The sequence below is a fragment of the Rana temporaria genome, chromosome 4 (assembly GCF_905171775.1).
Source record: "Rana temporaria chromosome 4, aRanTem1.1, whole genome shotgun sequence".
NCBI lineage: Eukaryota > Metazoa > Chordata > Amphibia > Anura > Ranidae > Rana > Rana temporaria.
The window spans coordinates 347,246,845-347,268,802 of NC_053492.1; the positions used below are offsets into that span (position 1 = coordinate 347,246,845).

Sequence of the window (21,958 nt, forward strand, 5' to 3'; positions counted from 1 at the left end):
AACATCAAGGGTTAACCAACAACATAAAGCTTGAATAGTCCAGTGGTAAAGTGCATCAAAAAAATCTCAAACATTTGAGGAAAATAGTCTCTTAACATGCATGTAAATGTTCATGTGCAAAAAAAGAAAAAGGGGGGAAAGGGAGAGGAAATTGGGAGTCCAGTTTTGCAGATAGAGGGTGATAGCCTGTAGGTGTCCTTCTCTAATCCGTACCCAGTGTGTGCTAGCCTCTCACCTTATGGATAGAACCCAACGGAGTCTATCATATCGAGAGTAATATCACTTACCGAAATTCAAAGTCAGTTTCCTGTGCATGCATAATCTGATTGCTGAATGATATTCATAGATAAATATGTATCTGGTATTATACTCGGAAAATAACATGCAATGCATAAATATTCTTTACAGAGACTCTGCTACTTTGCCCATTCTGTGAAAAAAGTATTTCCTCTGACCCACTGATGCTTACCTCTCCAGTGATCCCTGCCAATTCTGCCTCCATCACAGCACTAAAATATATAGTGTTAGATTGTGTTAGATTGTGTTAGATTGTGTTGAAATCTAGAGGTTGGCTGCATCAGCTGAGGTAAATTCAGGAATGGAATGGATAGTGATTGCTGAAGTATGCGTGAGTTAGGGGTGTAAACAGAAGTAGTCACAACCTATAAGTTAGGATAAAAATAGTAGAACTGTAAAAGTATGGTGACTGTAATCATATACAGGCAGTCTCATTGATGATCCACATTTTGAATGCGGCGAAGGCCTGCATACCAGCGATGTGGATCTCAATGAGGTGGCACTGATGTGGTGGCATTGATGGGCACTAATATACGGCACTGATGGGCGGCACGGATTGGCACTGATAGGCGGCACAGATAGGCGGCATGGATGGGTTTGGATAGGCGGCACGGATGGGCACAGATAGGCGGCACGACTGGGCACGGATAGGCGGCACGGACGGGCACTGATAGGCAGCATGGATGGGCACTGATAGGCGGCATGGATGGGCACTGATAGGTGGCACGGATGGGCATAGATGGACACTATTGTATGTGTTGTACTAATGGATGCCAATCAGTGCCAAACAATGCCTGCCAATCAGTGATGCTCATTGTGGGCACTGATTGGCATCCATTGCGGCACTGATTGGCATCCATTTTTGTGTCCTCCTCATCCCTGGTGGTCTAGGGTGGCATCTTTTTTTTTATCCCTGGTGGTCTATATGGCCATCTCTGGTGGTCCAGTGGGCATCCTCGGGGGGGCTGTGCTGATAATCGATCAGCACAAACCCCCCCCTGTCACAGGAGCAGCCGATCGGCTCTCCTCTACTCGCGTCTGACAGACGCGAGTGAGGAAAAGCCGATTACCGGCTTTTTCCTATTTATGATTGGACACGGCTGATCACGTGGTAAAGAGTCTCCGTGAGAGACTCTTTACCTTGATCAGTGTTGCGGGGTGTCAGACTGACACCCTGCAACAATGATCGCCGCGATGCGCGCCCCTGGGGGCGCGCAGCGGCTCAGAATCCTGAGGACGTCATATGACGTCCCGTCAGGATTCTACAACCACTTTGTCGACGTCAATATGTCATTGGCGGGTGGCAAGTGGTTAAAGTGGTTGTTAACCCACTGCTACTAAATGCTCCCATCCTCTCTACACCATTATAATAATTGTCCCTGTGTCTGTATTCTGTAAAATAATATGCCTGATTGTACCTATATGAGCTCCGCTCTGGCGCTAAGCTGACTGTCGGCTCTCTTTTCTCTCTCTGCCTCACAGCTGCAGTGGGTGGGGCCGAGTCCTCCCACTGACATCATCCGGGGAGAGAGGAAAGAGAGAGCCGACAATAAGCTGAGTGCCGGGAGCCACCCTCCTACAGTCGGGCAGATTTTTTTTTACAGAACACAGGCTCAGGGACAATTATTATATGGTTCAGAGAGGATAGGAGCATTTAATAGCAGATATGTCCCCTTTCAGTCTCTTCTTATCTTGAAAGTGTTTTCCTTTCCTGCACCTTCTTCTCTTTATGCTTTTCTTTTATCTGTCCTTGTCAATTGCCATCTTTCTCTTAACCCCCCTCTCCCTCCCATCACAGTGCCCCTTTACATCAGGTGTCCCCATCACAGCACCCCTTTACATCAGGTGTCCCCATCACAGTGCCCCTTTACATCAGGTGTCCCCATCACAGCACCCCTTTACATCAGGTGTCCCCATCACAGCTCTCCTTTACATCAGGTGTCCCCATCACAGCACCCCTTTACATCAGGTGTCCCCATCACAGCATCCCTTTACATCAGGTGTCCCCATCACAGCACCCCTTTACATCAGGTGTCCCCATCACAGCTCTCCTTTAAATCAGGGATCCCCATCATAGTGCCCCTTTATATCAGGTGTCCCCATCACAGTGCCCCTTTACATCAGGTGTCCCCATCACAGTGCTCCTTTACATCAGGTGTCCCCATCACAGCACCTCTTTACATCAGGTGTCCCCATCACAGCACCCATTTACATCAGGTGTCCCCATCACAGCTCTCCTTTAAATCAGGGGTCCCCATCACAGTGCTAATTTACAGTACATCAGGTGTCCCCATCACAGTGCCCCTTTACATCAGGTGTCCCCATCACAGTGCCCATTTACATCAGGTGTCCCCATCACAGCTCTCCTTTAAATCAAGAGTCCTCATCACAGTGCCCCTTTACATCAGGTGTCCCCATCACAGCTCTCATTTAAATCAGGGGTCCCCATCACAGTGTTAATTTACAGTACATCAGGTGTCCCCATCACAGCACCCCTTTACATAAGGTGTCCTCATCACAGTGCCCATTTACATAAGGTCTCCTCATCACAGTGCCCCTTTACATCAAGCATTTCCCGTCAGAATGCCTCCTTACGTCAGATGTCCCCATCAGAGTCCCCCTTAACATAAAATGTACCCATCAGCGTGCCCATTAACATAAAATATGGGTCACGCTGATAGGCACATTTTATATTAAGGGGCACTCTGATGGGCACAACAAAACGTGTCCCTTAACATAAAATGTGGCTATCCGCGTGCCCCTTAACATAAAATAAGGGTCACGGTGATGGACACCTTTTATGTTAAGGGACACTCTGATGGGCACATTTTATTTTAAGGGGCAGTAGGGGCGTGATGTTACGTGCGCGCCCCGCCCCTACTCGCGGCCCGCGAGTGTGAGTCTTCTGTTACACGCAGCGTCACTGGTTGCTATGGAAAAACGCAGTCCCAGCAAACACTTGCTAACATTACTGGCGGTCCAGGCAGAAGCGTCACTGGAGCCGGACTCGGACCGCGGGCCACCATTTAGTGACGGCTGATCTAGTACGTCACTTAGTGATTGACAATTATTATATGAGGGAATCCTATATGATGTTTCTCCATGACCAGCTCTTTCTCTATATTGGATGTGAGGTGTATTTATTTGTGATCCCTGTACAGTGCCTTAAAAAAAGTATTCATACCCCCTGAAATTGTATGTTACAACCAAAAAACGTAAATGTATTTTAATTTTATTTTTTATTTTTATTTTTTTTGTGACCAACACAAAGCGGCACATACTTGTGAAGTGGAAGGAAAATGATAAATGTTTTTAATTTTTTTTTACAAATAAATATGTGAAAAGTGTGACGTGCATTTGTATTCAGCCCCCTTTACTCTGATATTCCTAACTAAACTCTAGTGGAGCCAATTGCCTTCAGAAGTCACCTAATTAGTATATAGAGTCCACCTGTGTGCAATTTAATCTCAGTATAAATACAGCTGTTCTGTAAAACCCTGATGCCGCGTACACACGGTCGTTTTTTGTGATGAAAAAAAAACGTAATTTTTTAGCATGAAAAAAAACGTTTTTCAAACTTCATTTTAAAAAACGACGTTGCCTACACACCATCGTTTTTTCAAAATGCTCTAGCAAAGCGCGGTTACGTTCAGCACGTACGGTGGCACTCTGTTCCATTCAAGCTCACGTCATAACTTGCTTCTGAGCATGCCCGGGTTTAAAAACGTTGTTATAAACGTTGTTTTAGCCTACACACAGTGATTTTTTATGACACAAAAAACAACATAAAAAATTGAAGCATGCTCGATTTTTTTTTTGTCGTTTTTCAGAAGACATAAAACTACGTTTTTCCTACACACGGTCATTTTAAATGACGTTTTTAAAAATTACGTTTTTTTTTCATCACAAAAAACGACCGTGTGTATGCGGCATGAGAGGTTTGTTAGAGAACCTTCATGAACAAACAGCATCATGAAGGCCAAGGAACACACCAGTCAGGTCAGGTCAGGTATAACGTTGTGGAGAAGTTTAAAGCAGGGTTGGGTTATAAAAAAAATATCCCACGCTTTGAATATCTCACAGAGCACTGTTCAATCCATCATCTGAAATTGGAGAGTATGGCAAAATTGCAAACCTACAAAGACATGGCTGTCCATCCAAACTGAAAGCCCAGGAAAGAAGAACATTATTCAAAGAAGCAGCCTAGAGGCATGTGGTAACTCTTAAGAAGCTGCAGAGATCCACTTCTCAGGTTGGAGAATCTGTCCACAGTATAACTATTATTTGTACACTCCACAAATCTGGCCTGTATGGGATAGTGGCAAGAAGAAAGCCATTGTTGCAAAGAAAGCTATAAGAAATAGTATTTACAGTTTGAGAGAAGCCATGTGGGGGACACAGCATGTGGAAGAAAGTGCTTTGGTCAGATGAGACCAAAATTGAACTTTTTGGCCTAAAAGCAAAAGCTATGTGTGGCAGAAAACTAACACCACACATCACCTTAAACACGGCATACCAACCGTGAAACATGGTGGTGGCAGCATCATGTTGTGGGGATGCTTTTCATCAGCAGAGACAGGGAAGATTGTCAGAATTGATGGAAAGATGGATGGAGCCAAATACAGGGCAGTTTTAGAAGAAAACCTGTTATGCCGCGTACACGCGATTATAATTTCCGACAAGAAAAGTTCGATATGAGCATTTGGCCGAAAATTCTGACCATGTGTAGGCCCCATCAGAATTTTTCTGTCGGAAATTTCCGTCAGCAAAAATTTGAGAGCTGGTTCTCAAATTTTCAGACGGGAAAAGTTCTTGTCGGAAATTCCGATCGTCTGTATGCAATTCCGACACGCAAAAAAACTTGCATGCTCAGAATCAATTAGACGCATGGTCGGAATTATTGAACCCCCAGGCAATAGATTATGGGGGCACACAGAATACACACACACATGCAGTATACATACACAGTATACACACACACATACACACAATATACACACACAGTATACTTACACAGTATACATACACACACTTAAAAGGTACTGGAGAGGCGAGGCAGCTATAATCGTGGGATTTTTAAAAAAACACAGATTTTTACATACTGTCCCTGGTTTTAATGAGGCTGGCAATCCTGATGGGTCCCCTCGTGGCATGGGGCAATCAGGCAGTGCCCAAATGCCCGAATGCAGTAACCAAGTGCCCAAATGGTCAGTCCCCCCCTGGTTTAGTATCAATTACTATTAGGAGAGGTTGTATCCTTTCCTAATATCATTATTTCTCTTGGCATTCTGTACATTAATTTCGGAGACACAATTTTCAACATGCATAACTAATCCTGTTTTTTATATATTGTATACTCTTCCAATACTGAAAATGGCATTAATTGTTCCTTAATTTTTTTCTATTTATCCTCAAATTCTTACTATTATTTTTGTCATTATGGATTCATTCCTATCTCATGCCCCTGGGAATGATGTTATCTGCTAAATATCCTTACAACATTAATAAATCCCACCAGATAACATCAATAGTACTCTAACAGCTGTGCTTTCCATTACACACAAATATCCATCAGACTCAGTACCCACCTGAAATGTCAGATGCACATCTTTGAAGGTCTGAAAGCACTACTGTTACAGTCTCCTGATTGAACAATGTATTACATGTGAAAGTATATGTCATATATATGTAGATATGTCATCTATGCTTTAGGGCGTCAATGTGGACACATTTAGATTGGCAGCATTATCCATAACCTGAAATATCAAATTCATGAACACATCTATATTACTGAAACAAAGAAAGAGAGTCAAAGTGTTCTGGCAAGAAATTTATTTGAAATGGAAAGTCCCAAAAAAAGGAAACAGTTTGGATTATTAAACAAATTACATTGAAAGGGTACAGGGTGAATATAGATATAGATTAGAATAATTTTATTGAGGACATTTAGGGGTGCATTTAAAAAAAAAAATCCAGAGCTGTGTGTCCTATAAAATGGCATGTATTTTAGTTCTGTGTGAATGCCAGCAAAAATCTAATTTTTCTAGGCTATTTTCTCTCCTGATCAGATGTTCTTAATTCATAAAAATAGCATCAATCGGGAAAACAGGACATTATGACCACTAAACAGAGTTTATGATAATAAGGAAAAAATACCTTTTTACAATGCTCATCAGGTCCATCTAGTGCAAATATTGCACTAGTTTCTTTATTTCCACCATTCTTTGGAAAGAAAAACATCTGAAATGAAGAGAAAATACCATATATACTCGAGTATAAGCCGACCCCAATATAAGCTGAGGCACCTAATTTTACCACAAAAACCTGGGAAAAAGTATTGACTCGAATATATGCCTAGGGTGTCCATCTGCATGCCTCAATTTGCCTCAATGTGTCCATGTGCATGCCTCACTGTTCCTAGCCTCACTGTGCCCATACCTCACTGTGCCCATGCCTCACTGTGTCCATGACTAGACTGACATTTAACATGGGAGTCTTTGGAAGGGGTTCCCGGCTTTGAAAAATCAGTGCTCCCTAGCCGTAGGTCCTCCAGACAACAAACTTAGCACACTTGTAGAGGAGAAATGGAGCTACATGTGTGCCAAGTTCCGGGTCCAGGGGACCTACAACTGGCCAGTACCGTGTCCCCAAAGTCACCAGAGAAATTACGGTTTAACATGAGAGTCTATAAAAGGGGTGCCCAGCTTTGAAAAATCGGTGCTCCCCAGCCATAGGTCCCCCGGACAACAAACGTTGCATAACTTGTAGAGAAAGAGTGGGGCTACATGTGTGCCAGTACCGGGTCCCCAAAATCTGGGAGATCAGGCGCAAAAAGGTGACTCGAGTAGAAGCCGAAGGGGGCATTTTCAGCACAAAAAAATGTGCTGAAAAACTTGGCTTATACTCGCGTATATACGGTAGCCTAGTAAATTTTAATTTTGCTGCCACTTCTGCAGAATGAATGTAAATGCAGTTTCACAAAAAAAGATGTGAACATGGATTGGACATTGAAAAAATTAATATGGATTGAACATTATAAAAATATATTTTTAAGCAGTTTAGCCAGCAGTATGCTTCTGATGTATTTAACATTTTAGGCGGGTTAAAGCTGACATTTGTAATTGTTTTTACCTTGTATTGTGTACATTGGAGTTACATTATGCTGGTTTTATTTTTGTTTTAAATTATGGGTAACAAGTTACTGATACACTTGAAGAGAGGTGTAAAGTTCCATGTGACTCAAGGCTATACTCCAGTTTAGCTGTGCTGCTGTAGAGCTGGGGAATGAGCAGGACAAACAGAATGGGGCGATTGCTGTTGTTACAGGCGATTACATGGAGAACTGATGATCAAGAGGCTGAAAAACAAGCATTTATAGACCTTTAGTCTGTGTTCACATATGAACCCGCATTGCAGCTCACAGCAGGGGTCTCGTGCGTACTGGTTCACCATTTCCGGTCTGATTTCAGCTGAATTCGGACTTGAACTGAGGTTTTTGTGCAAAACACACCGGACCTGCTGCGGAGATATGTGAACTGGCTGCATAGAGAGACGGTCAAAATCTCCTGTTATTGTGAATTCCAATTTGCAATGGTGTGAAATACACTTTAATGAGTTAAAAGAAAAAAAACAGTAAAGTTAGCCCTTTTTTTTGTATAATGGTAAAGATGATGTTGTGCCGAGTAAATAGATATCTAACATGTCACGCTTCAAAATTGTGCGTGCTCATGGAATGGCGACAAACTACAATAATTAAAATGATCCATAGGTGAAGCTTTAAAAGGATTTGCAGGTTACCAGTTTAGATTTACAGAGGAGGTCTGGTGCTAGAATTATTGCTCTCATTCTGACAATCGCGGTGACCCACGTGTTGTGTGATCACTGTTTACATATGTGTGCAGGACCGACGTGTGCGTTCGCCACTGCATGTTTTTTTTTTAGAATTATTTATTTAATTGCATTTAATTTAAATGATTTTTTTTTATTGTGATCACTATTGCCTTCATCTGGATCAACTGTGGGTATAGAATTGGGTATATTGGATTGTACAATTTTTTTTTTTTTATGGTTGAACTGGATGGTCTTTTTTCAACCTGACTAACTATGTAACTTTTATTGCTGTCAAAAAGGATGTAAAGATCCCTTTTGACAGCAATAGCAATGTCAGGTACTCTTTATGGAGAGATGGGGGGATCTATTGGGCTCCAATGCAGCCAATCAGAAACAGATTGGTCTGATCGGCTGGTTCTCTGGCCATATAGCAACAAACAAACAAAGAGTCAGAACCAGCAGTGACAACATAGTCAACACTCGCCGGTTCTGACATCACACAGTGGGAGGGGCAGCTTCAGTTCCTCTCACTGTGAGGCCAGACATTAATGCCGTCGGTCGCATTGCTCCTGGGCTTCCCGATTGCTCAGGAGGAGAGCCCGGTAATGGCGACAGAAGTATTCCACCTGTAAAAGTATTCCAAGGGCTGTTCAGCTGCTCAGAAATACTTTTACATAATCAACAGCTGAAAAAAATGACACCGGGATCAAGGTTGTAGCCTCAACCACACTAGTAGGGAGGTGGTTAAAGCATGGTTGATGGAGTACAAGTAAGAAGGCTGGCTGGAGATCAGCATTGGCTAATCTTCAGGGTTACGGCTGACGTAATTTACGGTTTGCAGAGCAGCAGCACGGTCGGCATCGGGAGACTCGTGGCGGTCCCAATGTTCACAGTTCTGATTGGTGCGGATGGAGGGCATCAGTGGGGGGGGGGCTGGTGGCCATGACAGTGTCATGGGGGGATCCATTCCTGGGGCATTGGAGGAAGGATAGGGGGGCAGAGTAGCCAGCCTTTCTGTCGCTGGAGGTCCTGGGGAGGAGCATGCTGTACATAGTGTCCTTCTGTAACCAGAGAATGACAGACACAAAGAAGTACAATGGTTTCAGGTGTAAGAACAAAATCATGGTTGTTTTAGACTCACGTAGGTTTCACAACCTTAGGCACCATATCCACCATAAAAATCCTAGTTCCACCACAATCGTAAAGGTAATTTCTCTGCTCTGGCAATGCGATAATTCCATTTTTCTCCTGGTGGTGGTGGTGGGGGGGGGGGTCTGAGATTCAGAGGGCAGCTTATATGTATGGGGGTTCTCTAGTGCCCCTGTTGTGGGTGAGTTCATGCTTTTATCTTTTGCAGTCCAGGTCTGGGCTTTCCTTGCGGCATGGATCACAGGGGGAGGGGGGGTTCTGCAGGCCACAGGTTACTGCACTATATACTGTGTGCAACATACAGTACTGATTTCCCCATCTATACTGAGCTACACACCACAAATACTGCATGCACGCATATTACATCTGTCCCTTGTCATCTCTGCAAGTTGCGAGATCTGATTGCCAGATGTTTTCAGGCTGGAAGGATAACTAATAAGGGGGGGGCTGGTCGGTGACTCAGCTCCATGGTCATTCTTGCGACACATGCAAATTTGTCACAGCTTTTCCATCATAGCGTTTCCGTCATAGTGTTTCTGTCATAGCTTTTGTGTCTCTATCTCAGGGTTTCTATCATAGCATGTTCTGTCATAGCATGTACTGTCATAGCTTGTTCTGTCTTGGCGTGTCTGTCTTGGAGTGTTTCTGTCATAGCTGTTTCTGTCATAGCATGTTCTGTCTAGCATATCGGTGCCATTCAGTTAAGGCATATTCACCGGTAGCCATTTCATCTTCATTTGTTTCCATGTCTCATTGTACCTTTCGTTCAGGTTTCTTTGCATGTAGTTAGCTAGTACTCACATCTCAGCATCTGTCACGTCTACAGATCCATATGGGCTGAGGTTTCGTTTTTTAAATAATTGTTGACCACAATCTTCTCGCCCGTATATCATATGTCATACGATGCACGTTCATTTCATTATACCTGTACGACTACCCACCATGGTCTGTGGGTACATTAGCCCTGAGTGATCAGTTTTATTTACCTGTCTTTGCACTGCAGGTTACCTACTACATACCTGCAGGTTACCTACTACTTTGCACTGCAGGCTCACCTACTACATACGCTAGGGTGGGGGGTCATCAGGTTCCTGTCACGTGTTGTGGTCTTGTCATCACTGGTAAAACATCCTCATAATTGGGTAGGCACAGAGGGATGATGTTCTCATGCCTGGTTGTCTGTTGTCACGTTCACTAGTTTGTGTCTCCTTAGGCTGGGCATGCCGCAGGTTTCAGAAGCGTTATTTCATGTTGATACCTTCAACCCCACGTGAGGGTTCAGCGCATGGTAACACCTCATCATTAAGCAGTCGGTCCATACTTAAGCTCACAATGGAGCTTCAACACAGGTTTTTTTTTCCTTTCCCGACCTTAGACGTAAAGGCAGATCGTTCTGGATTGCTGTTTCTAATTCCATCCCAGCTACTCCTATCCACCAGCATGAAACATGTTCTGGGCACTATTCTTATACTCGGATTCATGTTGGCTAAATATGCTCTCCATGGTCTGTTACGGTTGTAAGACAGGATTGGGGTGTTTAAAGCTTGCTTGGTTAGAGGCGGGGTGTGAGCGCACCCCCAGCTCCTGCTCTTCCTACATTTCACAGGCTAGGTCGGCATCCCCCAGTCCACCGGTCTTGTCATCAGCCTTCTAGTTCAATATGTCAGAGCCAAGTAATGTTTCTTTGATAGGGGCTGTGTAGGAATCTCCCATCCCCAGTCTTCAGTCAGCCCCTGCTAGAGGAGATTTTTCGGTAGGCTTTCATGCGGGCTTCATCATTATCTCTTTGGAGTCTTTCGCATGTAGTATCGTGGCTTCAGCAAACAGTCATGTTTCATTGTCGATAAGTTGCTGGAGGCAGTAATTTCCAAGGGGTGCTTAGTCCGATTCTTTCACCATCATTCTGAAGGTGGAGGGTCAGCCCACCTGGGTGTCCAGTGGCAAATTTCTGATATAGTTTTTCATTTTGACTGCCCTCTTTCCTACGGAAGTATTTTCATTAAAGTAGGGGGACGTATTGGCTATCCAGCTGATATTACCTATGCTTTGAAGCTACTTTCATCAGACCTGCCTACTGGTATGGCATGGTAAATGGCTCAAATATAATTTCACCACTGGGTTAACCTTCATGTCAAAAGCAGTCCTTGCTTATTTGTCACCTTTGCCGAGCACTCCATTGAATTTTGGGTAACTGTGGGGGGGTCAGGAGTTTATTCATTTAGTTGTTTGCTGTTGTGTGAAGACCTTGGTTACCACCATGGCATTGCCAGTCTCTCCCAGGGTGGGTGCTGAGCCAATGTCCCCTGATTGCAGACAAAGTGGTAGGTCCGGGCCAAAAAATAATCATTATTTATGGGTTTCACTGGCAGCTCTAATCTCTTGTTTGCGAGGTTGCCTGGAGAAATGGTCGGATATGTCAGACCATTGATTTTTGGTCCGATCCCCTGCCTGTTCAAAGGGGGGGACTCCTCAGGTTGAAGTCTAGCCTCCTTCCCCTGTTTCAGGGCTCTAACTCGTTTTCGCTCGTATTGAGTTTATTATTTGCCCAATTCTTGCAGTTACAGTCACATAGGGACCAGCTCAGATCAGGAATAGACAGACAGGCCAGGGGTTTGTGGGAATTTTACAGAGCTACTTTACTGTTAAAATGTTTGATCTTCACTGCAATTTTTCCTCGGGTCAGCCCTTGCTTCCTTTCCCCCACATATCCTCTCACTACAACTCTCGGTAATTGTGCTTAATCCAAATCATTACGGGACATTTATTCATGTTCCGGGCAGTTTTGCAGGTTCCAAACAGGGGGGCCATTCTTATCATCAATTCATGGGGCGCTGGAATTCCTCATGTTATAGTTGATACATACCGGATCTGTATACTGAAGCCAGCCAGGCGTTCGCTACTCTATTAGACAGATTGTTACCTACCCTTCATCAAGCTTTCTTATAACCTCTACTTTCGTGTCTTTTTTGCCCTCTTTTGGTTGTACTGACCAGCTAGGCCAAGGCACAGCTCAGGTCTTGGTAGTTAGGGTACCGCATTTCCAAGTGAAGACTCTCACTACAAGTAAGAAGGCTGGCCGGAGACTAGCCAGTATTTGTAGGAGGAGTCTGAGGGGTATATATCCCTCCTCTTCTGTCTAAGCCTCATTTTCAGGGAATCCACCCACCCGTTTCCCCCAAATCTTCTTGTACCCTTATATCGTACATTTTTCATAATCATACATTCAGGGTATGCCTTTTTTTTTAGGTGTACTAACCAATAACAAGGCACATCTCAGGTCTTGGTAGTTAGGGTACCACATTTCAAAGTGAAGACTCTGACTACAATTATTGATATTTGGTAACTCCAGAGTGGGTGGATGAGCTGTGTCTGGACATAATTTTACACTAGCTAATATTTGTAGTGTTTCTCAAATTGAGGAAAAACATATGTTCTGAAGTCTTTTAGGCAGATGTGTCTCTTTTACATTGCTCACTCCATTTACCTTTTACCAGTAGAATTATCATCATTGTTCTTTATGCATTTCTCTGTCCTGTGCATGTAAATGTCTGTACATGCATTGCAAGCATCCCCAGCAGCTTAATATACCTGCTGGCTGGAATGGATTTTCTGACATCTGACAGAGACATTTTCAAGTGATCTGTGCACATTGATGGAGGGGTACAGAGGTCAAAAGGGTTTCAATGGGGCAACCTAGTGACTAAACCAGTGAACACCCACATAGAAAACTAACATCCCAAAGCATAGTGGAATGTGTAGCTCAATGTAACCCAAAACATTTTCAGACTAAACGAACTAAATTCTATTGCTAATAATTCATAAGAACACTACTGATAGTAATAGAATAGTGAAAGTGATTCTGCGCAACGTATCTCACATTGCTGTGACACATAAATATAAAACACAATAAAAAAGTGTGAATAACAATGAATTAGATAAATAAAATATATAAAAATATTACACTAAATAGTCCGTGTATACAAGTGGTATAAGAGAGCTAGTCCTGCTCAAATAGTGTAACAGAATAAAGGTGCAAACCAAAACCAAACAAATGGTAAATATGATGTGGAAAAGAACCAAAACGAGTCCTTCAGTGAAAAAATCAAATACAGATCAAAATTGAATAAGAGCTGCCAGATGATCCGATCAATAATGCTGAATCAGGTGTAGGATGAGTGACTAGCAGATGAAGATCGAATCCTTCACTAGGCTCACAAGCCTCTTACCTCTAGGTAGATATAGATGAGCATCGAATCTCTCACACCGTGGCAATCCTTTAAGGGTAATCCCTGTCCTTTCTCCCCTTGAGCTGGCACCACGTCTTTACGATAAATCCGTACAATACTCCGCCCAAATAAATGAAATGGAGAGAGGGAACAGAAAAGGAACCTCCGATAGTGAAGCACAGTAAACCAGGTTGTAATTTATTCAATGAAAAAACCTGTGCTTACATTTAAAAAGTTACAAACGTGCAGCAATTTTAAAATGAGCGGCGTTCACAGCGCCGGCTTACGTCACTCCAGGTGTACGCCAATCCCTACGCGTTACGACACGACGTCACGTGTCTTCGTGTCGTAACGCGTAGGGATTGGCGTACACCTGGAGTGACGTAAGCCGGCGCTGTGAACGCCGCTCATTTTAAAATTGCTGCACGTTTGTAACTTTTTAAATGTAAGCACAGGTTTTTTCATTGAATAAATTACAACCTGGTTTACTGTGAGAGTGGGTATTACCGCGCTATCAGAGGGAGGGTGGGGGGGGTGGGGTGCAGCTGCGGCACTGGAAGGTGTATCAGACCATAAGTATTATTGGTGGGGAAGGTAGTGCTGCGCTAAGTGTGGGGGATGGAGAGGTGGAAAGGAAGTGAAGGGTGGTCTGACTGTGACAGTACAAACAAAAATGGCTTTAAAAAGAGCCGATCAGTGAGCAGGCTGACAAACTTATAACTATACTAGGCAAAGGTGCAAGTAACATAACCTCATACGTTCTTCTTAGTGGAAGGGAATACACAATCAATAGGTGATGAAAAGTGCAAATAAAGATATACAATCTGTGTAGCACAACACCCAATTAACTCTGATAGGCTCAGTGATGAGCTAGTGAAAAAAAGTCCATATAGCAGTAAACTTCTGATAAAGATCAATAGGCAAAAAAAAAAAAAAAATGTTTTTAACAATAACATCAAAGATCTAAATAATAATTAAAAGTCCAAAATAGGGAAGTGATGGTGTGGGTCCGAATCGATAATGTGAAGAAAACTGGTTTACTGTGCTTCACTATCGGAGGTTCCTTTTCTGTTCCCTCTCTCCATTTCATTTATTTGGGCGGAGTATTGTACGGATTTATCGGAAAGACGTGGTGCCAGCTCAAGGGGAGAAAGGACAGGGATTACCCTTAAAGGATTGCCATGGTGTGAGAGATTCGATGCTCATCTATATCTACCTAGAGGTAAGAGGCTTGTGAGCCTAGTGAAGGATTCGATCTTCATCTGCTAGTCACTCATCCTACACCTGATTCAGCATTATTGATCGGATCATCTGGCAGCTCTTATTCAATTTTGATCTGTATTTGATTTTTTCACTGAAGGACTCGTTTTGGTTCTTTTCCACATCACTTATATTTACCATTTGTTTGGTTTTGGTTTGCACCTTTATTCTGTTACACTATTTGAGCAGGACTAGCTCTCTTATACCACTTGTATACACGGACTATTTAGTGTAATATTTTTATATATTTTATTTATCTAATTCATTGTTATTCACACTTTTTTATTGTGTTTTATATTTATGTGTCACAGCAATGTGAGATACGTTGCGCAGAATCACTTTCACTATTCTATTCCTATTTTTGTGTTTAGTAAACACTGCTAGATTTTGCTGCACTGTATATAATTTGTTGAGGTGTTTTTACTTTAAGGATCTATAGTAGCGCGGAAGCACTTGTCACTTTATTCACTACTGATAGTAAGAAGTCCAAAATATTTCAGATCTTATCAAAAAAAATCACCCATGGCTTCACATTAAATAGTATAATATAAACATATTTTATTTGTGATGCTTCATTAAAAAATCTAATTTCACAATAAATTAGTAATTTCATCAGGAAAGGCTCTATCATTTAGTGATTCAGCATATCCGTATAATTCTTCTTACTGCATTGACCCTGTTAGATTAGATTGTGTTATAGACTGAACTTAAGTGCTTTGATCCATCAAAGGATGGTGAGTTATACGCAGAAAAGATCTATTTATTAAAAGTAAATGCCTTTCATTTTGTAAGTGGATTTGATAAAACTGCCAGACTTACAATGAACTTGTCCTGAGAGTTTGATTTCCTTTTCGTTTTTGCAGACTGAAGGGGAAGGGAGAGGTCATGCAGCAAGAAGCCTGTTAATTTTCACACTGCTTTAAAGCTTCTGGAAACAGTAAAGTCAGAAAAGGATACAAATGGGAATTGAGATGAACAATTAAAATCCACAGAGATTTAATGTTCTGTTAAATGTTCTGTGAAGTAGGGGTAGCTTTTCAAGATATAAAAAGCTGGTAAAATATAATTATAGTATAACACAGATTAAGTTAAAAAAAAATTAATCATGCATAGTCTTAAGTAGATTTCAAGAAAGCATAAATTCAGGATACAATGGTATATGAATGCCATACATAGTGTTTCATTATTAAAGGGACAATAATCCCAGTGTGCATTGATTTTAATTAGAGTTATTCTAAAGTAACCATGTTATAAAAAAAAGCTTAGAGGCTGCCATTACTGACCTCTCCATTTGAAAATTATAGCTGTGTAGTTGTCATGGTGGTCCCCAGCATAACAGCTAAACATTTAGGCCCAGATTCTCAAAGAAGTTACGCCGGCGTATCTCGAGATGCGCGGCGTAAGTGTATATATACGCCGGCGTATCAATGCCCCATACCCACAGAAGCAGATACGCCTGAAAATAGGCTTCTTCCGACCAACGTAACTTTTCTACGCGTGGGCGCATATTTACGCTAGGCGCATCTGGCGCTCACATTGATTTTGTATTCAAATATGCAAATGAGGGATTCCTGAACGTACGTACGCCCGAAGCAGACTAAGCTGTACGTCCGGCCTAAAGTTACCCCTCATAAAGCAGGGGTAACTTTGCACCAGACATGTGCAGGTCAGCTGGAGAGCAGCTTCAGCAGCACCGTTACGGAGGAGCTGAGCAACCACACTTGCAGGACAACACATCCGTATGCCAACATGCCAGGGGCAGGCATGGTCATAGCACTACTAGTGTGTGCCCAGGCGCGTAGAAGGAGGAGGGCACGGGAGAGGATATACCGAACGCGCATGAACGTCTTTGGCATGGGGGATTTGGAGGTGTATCGTATCTTCAAATTCAACACTGATGCCATCCTGTAATTAGTCACAACCCTGCAGGATAACATCACCAGCCAGACACAACGCTCACATGCAGTGCAGCCACTGGTCAAGGTACTGGCAACACTGCATTTCCTCGCCAGTGAGTGGATCTTTTCAGCGTACAAGTAGAGTTGTGGCTGGGATGTCACAAACCAGTATGAGCAGATGCGTGCACCAGGTTGTCCCCGCAATCCTCAGACGAATGTCCCACCACATCATCAGACCCAGGGTGACACCCCTTTGCTGGCAGGAGTGTCACCCCCCCCCATTCACACACCAGTCACACTATAATCTGCACGCCTCACCGTGTGCAGTAATTGTAAAAAAAAAAAACCTCATGACCTGAGGAAAAAGAAACAAAGCTCATGACCTGAGCAAAAATAAACAAAAACACTCTTCAGCAGAGCAAAAAAAAAGGAAAATCCCAAAAATCAGTTGCCCTGTCGTGGGCCAATCCTGCTGCCACGGCCACGGCTCTATAACTGCCTGGTAGAAGGCTCAGGTGGGGGGGGGGCATCAGGTGGAGGAGCATCCCCTGGTCTCTCCCAGGCTGGAGGCCTTCCCTCTAAAGCCATGGCAATGCGGGTGAGGATGGTATTAGTCTCTGCCTGCACCAGCCGCCACTGCCTCCCCTCCGCCTCAATGGCAGCTGTGTTGCCCTGGACGGCCTCAGTCAGGGACCTCACCTCTGCCACGAGGGTAGCCGTTGTGGCCTGCAGCTCCCCCAGGCAGGTGATCACAGCTGTAGTGTTGCCAGACACATCTTGCAGGGTGTCATTGATGTGGCCAGGCTGTCTGCCACACGCCTCATCTCCACGGCCATCTCACCCATATGGCGGGTCTGAGAATCCTGTGCCCTGGTTAAATGTTCCGGAAGGAACTCAGGAACTCCCCTGGTCTTCCTGGTTGCCTTCCTGGGGCCGGGAGAGGCTTGAGGCCTGGCATAGGGGGGGGGCAATTGAGGGAGTAGGTGTGATGGATCCTGAGGGGCTGGATGAGATGGGGCTTGACGTCCGCAATGGATCAGCCGAGAGGGAGGACTCCTACAAATACAGGGACACCTCCTCACCCATATGGAGCGCATCCTCCTCAACCACCTCTTCAGTGGAGGTCTGGGCACCACTCCCCTCCACCAATGCCTTTTGGCTTCCCAGGGGGTCAGGGGCATGATGCTTAGGGGATGAAGGTGTGGGACGGGCAGAGGCAGATGATGGCCCAGCTCCCTCCTGGACATCTGCGGATGACACAAAACATTCACATGTTGGGGGACCCACACACTTGGCACATGTTCCCTTCCACCCCCTCACATGCTACACACCAGATAGGAGAAAAAACAGACTTACCTGTCCTCAAGGACAGCTCAACTGAGTCATAGCCCTCCACTCCCTCCACTTGCTCCCTCTCAAGGCACCGGACAACCACCTGCTCCTCAGGAGTCAGCCGAATAGTAGAGGCTGGTCCACCACCAGTGCCCCTGGCATGCCTTCTCATATTGCCCAGCTTCTCCTTGACCTTCCTGCGCAGGTCGTTCATTTTTTTGGCAATGTCCTGGGGCCTCCTCATCTCATTCCCTAGGTCATTGACCTGGGTGGTTATCCGCATCAGGATCTCATCCCTCTTCCCCTTGCTGGTGTCCTTACTTTGTGCCCCATGGAGGCGAGCATCATATCTCTCCATGGCTGATATTATAATGGCCCTCTCCTCTGGGGAGAAGTTTTTCTTCCTACTACCCCTACGCCGAGCAGACATGGCACACAGGAAGATAGCAAAAGTACTTACACCACTAACAAACAGACAGGTGTACTTTTGCACTAGACGGGCGCATGTCTGGGCGTATTTATGCCCTGGGCGTAAATGGTGGGCCGGCGTATCTCAGGGTTTAGTTGTGAGCATGCGCAGAGGGTCACGGGACATACGATCACGTCATGGCGCACGCGCCGTTCGTTCGGCCCTTCATTTGCATTGGGTCACGCTTCATTTAAATGAATCACGCCCACTTCCTTCCTACTTTGAATTACGCCGGCTTACGCCAATGAATTGACGATACGCCGGCGCAAAATTGGACGCATTTGCTTTGAGAATACGGACCTTACCTCTCTAAGTTACGTTGGCGTCACGCATATGAGATGCGCTACGCCAGCATAAAGATGCGCCGATCTACGTGAATCTGGGCCTTAGCATTTAAGAATTCAGTGGTGGCAGCCCCTGTAGATTTTTTATCATGTGTACTTAAAAACAAAAAAAAAAACTGTAGATATTTTTTTCACTTAGGCACTACTCTCTGTCATCTATTCCTCCTGCCCCATAAGGCCATACATGGGTTGAATTTCGAAAGTTTTCTTTTAAAAATCGTATCTAAGAATTTTTGTTCGTATTTCGCACAATTAGTGGGCTGCAGCAATAGCCGATTTTCGTGCAGTCATTGAATTTTAATAATCGGACATGTTGGAAATTTTTTGAAAAAAAAACGATTTTCTAATCAATGATGGGAGAATCGTGCGAGAAATGTAATCGAAAAAGATATGTGCATGTGCAAGAAAAGAAAATTCCCGGAAAGAAAAGAAGATTCCCAGACACAAAAAAAAATTTCTGTAGGAACATGAGGTGAAATTGAAGGTTTGGTTGGTCGAATTTCGAAATCAATGGTGGCACCATCGGATCACAAAACGCACACATTTTCTGATTTAAAAAAAAAATCCAAACAAGAAATAGTGATGCTAATGACTAGTGTTGCTCACGAATATTCGTATTGCGAATATTCGGCTCGAATATGGCATATTCGAGTATTCGCGATATATTTAGAATTTCGCGGTGAATATTCGCTATTCCGAATATTAGCATTTTTTCAATTTTATTTTTAAAACAGATCACATCTTATCGACGTCTAAAAGCATTGCTGGTATGATTAGAGACCCTGGGCCGAGTAGCTAAGCTGAGGCGATCCTTTTATGTTGCCGAATATAAAAAAAAAAAAAAAAAAAAATGCGAATTTTCGCTAATGCGAATGCGAAAATGATTGCGAATTTTCGATAACTGTGGTAGGAGAACTCTGATTGTCTCTGATGCAAAAATGAATATTTGTATGTTTGATATTATTTTTTTTTGTAAGAAGGAAAAAATTGCGCATACCTTAAAAAAAGGGGAGAATACAGCAGCAACTCAAAAATGTTATACAACATAAATTAATACAAGACAGAAAATGGAGTCGCTCTACAAGAATAAAAAATATGTCTAGTGACAAGACATGTGGGCAAATTATAAAATAAGCAAGCGCAAATAACTTGTGAAATACACAGTGAAACAAATATATAAAGAAATATAGTCCCAATAATAGAAAAATAATCTTTCATAAAAATGTCTTTGATATGTGAAGTGAAAAAAAGTCCAAAGCATGCAGCATGAACGTGTTCAATCTTCAAGGTGTTTGATTGACAAACGGCTGTGACAGATGGATAGAGTAAAGAATCACCACCAATGCAAAACACTTTTTATTTTCTATTGTAAAATATCAAGAATATTCTGAGCCAATCAGAGTGCTCCTTCCGCATTTGCCGAATATTCGCAATTATTTTGTATTGTAAAATATCAAGAATATTCTGAGCCAATCAGAGTGCTCCTTCCGCATTTGCCGAATATTCGCAATTATTTTGTATTGTAAAATATCAAGAATATTCTGAGCCAATCAGAGTGCTCCTTCCGCATTTGCCGAATATTCGCAATTATTTTGTATTGTAAAATATCACGAATATTCTGAGCCAATCAGAGTGCTCCTTTCGCATTTGCCGAATATTCGCAATTATTTTGTATTGTAAAATATCACGAATATTCTGAGCCAATCAGAGTGCTCCTAGCGCTGTTGTCGAAATTTCGCCATCAATATCGCATTCGCATTTTGCGAAATTTCGATAAAATATCACGAATATTCTGAGCCAATCAGAGTGCTCGTACCGCAGTTATCGAAAATTCGCAATTATTTTCGCATTCGCAATAGCGAAAATTCGCAATCATTTCATTTCGATAAAATATCACGAATATTCGAATTTAGCGAATATATCTCGAATATTCGACTATATATTCGAGATATATCCCGAAATCGAATATGGCGTATTCTGCTCAACACTACTAATGACACTAGGGCAGAAAGGTATGGACAGCAAAAGTCTCAGTAAGTCTAATTCTTTATAACTCACTTTAAAATGTGCTTTCGTGTATCCCTGTTGGAGAGATTTCACATCACTTTTTTGGGGAAAAAACTCCTTAACAGGAACACAAGTAGCAAAGAAAGTCCAACAGCAGCTCTAACCCTTCACTGCTCTATGCAGAATTAAATATAATGGGATTGATTTACTAAAACTGTAGCGTGCTAAATCTGGTGCAGCTGTGCATAGAAACCAATCAGCTTCCAGGTTTTTTGGCAAAGCGTAATTGAATAAGCTGAAGTTAGAAGCTGATTGGCCACAGGGCTCAGCTGTGCCAGATTTTGCACTCTCTAGTCATAGTTAAGGCCCGTACACTACGTCAGAAAATCGGAAGTACCGTATTTTCCGGCGTATAAGACGACTTTCTAACCCCTTAAAATCTTCTTAAGAGGCGGGGGTCGTCTTATACGCCGGTAACCTAACATCTTACCTTACCAGAATCGCGGCCGTACGATTTTTCAAAAGCCGCGCCTCCGACGTCTTCTGTTCCGTGATAGGCGGAAACAATCAGCTTCCCAGGAGGCACTGTGTTCAGTGTCCGCCTATCACGGAGGGCCTCTCGTCCTGTGTTTAGTGTCCGCCTATCACGGAGGCCCTCTCGTCCGAGGACGAGAGGGCCTCCGTGATAGGCAAACACTGAACACAGTGCCTCCTGGGAAGCTGAATGTTCCGCCTATCACGGAACAGAAGACGTCGGAGGCGCGGCTTTTGAAAAATCGTACGGCCGCGATTCTGGTAAGGTAAGATGTTAGGTTACACGGCCGCGATTCGCATGGGATAAGGTAAGGGCACGGTCTGGTCATGTAATGGGGCAGGTCTGGTCATGTAATGGGGCAGGTCTGGTCATGTAATGGGGCAGGTCTGGCATGTAATGGGGCACAGTCTGGTCATGTAATGGGGCAGGTCTGGCATGTAATGGGGCACAGTCTGGTCATGTAATGGGGCAGGTCTGGCATGTAATGGGGCACAGTCTGGTCATGTAATGGGGCAGGTCTGGTCATGTAATGAGGCAGGTTTGGTCATGTAATGGGGCACGGTCTGGTCATGTAATGGGGCACAGTCTGGTCATGTAATGGGGCACAGTCT

General features: G+C 43.4%; 1 protein-coding gene across 1 annotated transcript in view; it reads left to right on the forward strand.

Moving 5' to 3' along the window:
- LOC120937520 (proton-coupled folate transporter-like) overlaps positions 1–21,958 on the forward strand; it is a 486,881-nt gene that overhangs the window by 345,671 nt on the left and 119,252 nt on the right. The gene's annotated exons all lie outside the window — the stretch shown is intronic.